Genomic DNA, 4,754 nt, shown 5'->3' with positions numbered 1-4,754 from the left:
TAACAAGCAAGTGGGAAAGCCGGGTTTTGAACTTAAGCCTCTTTTAACTCTACGAGCTAGAGCTAGGCTGTACTGCAAGCTAGTCTCACTCTGTAGATCAGCGTTTACTACACAAATGTGAATGTGAAAGATTCACAGCGTTTGAGCTTAAATTAGAAAAAAAATTTTAATGTTTATTTATTTTTGAGAGAGAGAATGCGAGTGGGGAAAGGGCAGAGAGAGAGGGAGACAGAATCTGAAGCAGGCTTCAGACTCCAAGCTGTCAGCACAGGGCCTGACATGGGGCTCAAACCCAAGAACTGCGAGATCACGACCTGAGCCGAAGTCGGACGCTTAACCGACTGAGCCACCCAGGCGCCCCTGAGGTTATACTGAGTCCAAGGTATATTTACAAACGTTTTATGCATTTGTTTAATTAAATCTAGTATGAATGTGTGTGCATATGGTTGTGTGATTTGACACTGTCCCCCCAAATTAATAGGGGAAAAAATCCCAGCAGTTAATGAGGGATTCTAGTCCAGTTTTTGAAGTTTTACTGTATCTTGAACTTACTGCTGAAAGAAGAGAATACTGGGAAAAGAAGAGCCAGGAAGCCCGGCCCTTCCTTCTTAGACGCCCCTGCCGCCTGATCGTGCCCCTCAGCTTTGGTGAGAGTGCTTGCACAGATCTGCTCACAATTTGGACGACACACTGTTGTTCTTCATGTTCTCTGTGGTAATGTTGCTGCCTGCGGTGCTTACGAATTTTGTGGTTATTTTGTTTCTACTGTTCTTCTAAGCATTTTTCCTCGGCCTTTGTAGTGTATCAGAAGAATGCAGAGAAATGAAACCGATTTCTTGTGTTCAAATGAGTGAACAACCACAAACTGACGAGCCCCTCTGTGCTTACACACCGGAGGCTCAGCAGGTGTGTGGTTGCTACTTCTAATTCAATATTGCACTTCCTCCTCATCAGAACTTACTTTATATCCTGAATGATTTTTCCATTTGGTTTTTGTATTCTTCCCAGTATGATTAGCAGCTCTGTAATTAACATAAACGATACAGGGACTAGATTCACTCCAGGCAAGATGAAGTGTAACTTCTAAATCCAGGTCTGTTAAGCACTTCTTTCTAACCTTAAAAATTTTCTTTTGCAGACCCAGCTTATTATATGTAGCTAGGTTTCAATCTTTCTTATTATAGAGTTCATATTCAACCTCATATTAATGAATTTAATATGATTAAAATATAGTAGTAAGGCTCCAGTACATGCTGCTTGAATAATGGCTTAATTAAGCCTAATGTGCTTGCGTTTATAAACCCATAAACATGTTGCCCCACCTGAATCTGTAATATTTTTATATAATTAAAAACATATAATTTGTAGGCACCTGGGAGGCTTAGTTAAGTGGTTGACTTTTTTTAATGCTCATTTATTTTTGAGAGAGAGAGAGAGAGAGAGAGAGAGAGATAGGCAGAGAGAGAGGGAGACATAAAATCCAAAGCCGGCTCCGGGCTCTGTGCTGACAGAGCCCGATGTGGGGCTCGAACTCACAGACCACAAGATCGTGACCTGAGCCAAAATTGGATGCTCAACTGACTGAACTACCCAGGCAAAGTGGTTGACTTCTGGGTTTGGCTCAGGTCATGATTTCCTGGCTGGTGAGTTCGAGCCCTGCATCCAGCTCTGCACTCACAGCATGGAGCCTGCTTGGGATTCTGTCTCTTCTTCTCCTCTCTCTGTCCCTCCCATACTGGTGCTGGCTCTCTTTTTCTCAAAATAAGTACAAATAAACTTAAAAAAAATATAATTTGTTTTTTTCACATGCAAGTAAACCTTAAGAAAATTATATACTGATAAGTTTCTGGAAGTTAGTTCAATTTTTAAGATAATTTTCTTTTCTCTCTTAGACTATTCACCATCGTTTGTTGTTTTCTCAGTTGTTCCAGGATACTTTGAAGTAAAGGCAACCTGTCAAACCAAAGTATGGTGTTTTATATTAAATAAGTTATTGTATAAGATTATATATAAAACAGAAATGCCTTTGGGTACTGTGTAACTGTTGTGAAAGAGTTGGGTAGATGTACCCAACAGATCATATTTTTAATATTTATCATTGCTTTATGTGACTCAAGATCCAGAAAGTTTATAATTTTTTTAATGTTTATTTATTTTTGAGAGAGAGAGAGAGAGAGAGAGAGAACGAGCAGGGGAGGGGCAGAGAGAGAGAGAGAGAGAGAGAGAGAATATCCCAAGCAGGCTCCATGCTGTTCACACAGAACCTAACGTGGGGCTCAAACTCATTAACTCTGAGATCATGACCTGAGCCAAAATCAAGAGTTGGACGTGTAACTGACTGAGCCACTCACAAGCCCCAAGATCCAAATAGGTTTAACACATTGTGATTAATAAAAGCTCTTGAGGATCTCCTAATCTCAGATTCCTCTTCCATTCTTTGCAGTTTATTTTCTCTAGTTTTATTGAGATATTATTGACATAATACATTCCGTAAGATGCACAGTATGTTGATTTGATACACTTACATGTTGCAGAATGCTTGCTCTCGTAGCTTTGGCTGACACTTCCATCACCACACATTATTATCACGTCTCTTTTGTGGTGAGAACATTTGAGAGCTCTCGTAGCAATGACTAACTATTATCACCATGGTGTGCACATCACACCCCCAGAATTCACTGATCCTGTAACTGGAAGTTAGTGCTTTTTGGCCAATGGCTCCCCATTTCCAGGTCATATTAACTATCATATTTAACTAGGTAGCCATCTTCTTTACTTCCACTGAGAAGTGAGGTCTAATTTTTCTTGAAATAAGCTGTTTTCATCCATCTATTATCTTTTCACTTTTGAAAGGGAAATTTGGATATGAGATATTTTATGTTTTGTTCTCCTTAATCTGTGACATAAAGCAAATAGCACAAGTCCCATGACGAAAGTCAGCTGACTTAATTTCACGGTAAGGAACGCCGAGGAACGTGTGACTTCGTACTAGAGTATGACCTTGGCCGTGCAGCTTCAGCTGATTGTTGCTATCCAGGCATATCCCCAACTCTTTTAATAAAAGCCAGAAATTTACATTTTTTAATGTGAAAACTTCTAATTTTAGAAGATTGACAATGAGTGAAAAAACACCATGTTTGCTAAAATGACTCGAACAAAGCTCACTGCCAACAGGCCTCCAGTTTGTGGAAACTAGTTTTCTCTTCATACAGTTCGCTCAGAGAAATGGTAGATTGCCAATCAACCCAAGATACGGTATTTCTTCCTCTCCAAATGTTCCCCTTTCTTAGCTTTACTAATGACGTTTTTGTTGTTCTTTTAATATAAATATTAGTACCCAAGCATTCAGGTTAGCTATCGTGGAGGTCTGTGGTGGGCCAAAAACTTTAGAACTGATGTAGTCCCCTCCCCTCATTTCACAAGTGAGAAAATGGGACAGGAGGGTTTTGTCTTTTTATCTCCTTTATTTTATGATTTGGCCAGTAACATTCTTTGCCGGGGATTTTCCCCACAAAGTCGATTTCAGTTTAGTTCACTGGACTTACACTGTGGTATTCTCAGAATATAGTTTCTGAAAAAAAAATAAATCTAGTTTACTTTCCAAGAGTTCCTGTTGCATTGTCCACTTTGTCCTTTAGTATCCCATTTGTGAGAAACCTCAGTAGAGAAACTTCGACTGATTCTCAGTGTAAGGATAAACATTGCTTCTTGGAGGCAATCAGGATGTCCAGTCTTATGATCGGTTTGGATACTGGAGTCTGTGTTTCCTCTGTATTTTGACCTCTGTTGACCCTTAGGGAAGTCAGGGCCGAATTAGCAATTGACGTTTAGTAACTGACTTTAGGACTTTAAGGCCTGCTTTTATGTGCTTACAATTTTTCACGGTCTTTTTACTGGGAGAGTCTCTTTCTCTCTGATTATATATGTTTTATTATTTTGTATTATATATATTTTTATAAGTCCTATAAAATATTTTGTAGAAATGCTTGGAATATAAATAAATATGTAAACTTACATTTATAAATGCAGGCATATGCATATACACATTTGTATGAAGTCAAATATTCAGAGCAGGTGGTATGCTATTATGTTCTTTATGGACAGTCATCCACTAGCTTTAGTAATTATCACTTTTCAAAATTAATAACCCACAATAAGCACCCAATCTATTTTTTAATGAATTGATTTCTCTAACATGTGTATCATGCAAAGAGTGAATGATTAACCAAACAATTTCTCATTATTAAGGGCAGGATGCTATTTTTCAGGACGGCATATGAAAGTGCCTGTAGAATGGCTATCCCCTTTGTATTTAGGTTTTTTAAATTCATCAGCTTTGCCAACCTTGGATTACAGGGTTTCTAGGGTAGGGACAATGTTGCTTTAGTATACATGATACATTGTGTAACACTGTTTCTTACAGATGCTTTCTAAAAGCCTTCAGTGATGGGAGCAGCTGGATAATTTTCTTTTTCTTTTTCACATTTATTTATTTTTGAGAGACAGCGAGACAGAGTGCAAGTGGGGGAGGGGCAGAGAGGAGGGACACAGCATCCGAAGCAGGCTCCAGGCTCTGAGATGTCAGCGCACAGCCCGACGCGGGGCTCAAACTCATGGACCGTGAGGTCATGACCTGAGCTGAAGTCTGACACTTAACCGACTGAGCCACCCAGGCACCCCAGGATAATTTTCATTTTTATGGGAGAGTGTTATAGCTCTTATTTTCAAAAGGAATGGAAATAACTCAAAACATG

Source organism: Panthera uncia, chromosome B1 (assembly GCF_023721935.1).
Source record: "Panthera uncia isolate 11264 chromosome B1, Puncia_PCG_1.0, whole genome shotgun sequence".
NCBI lineage: Eukaryota > Metazoa > Chordata > Mammalia > Carnivora > Felidae > Panthera > Panthera uncia.
Note: the sequence above shows the minus strand (reverse complement) of the source record.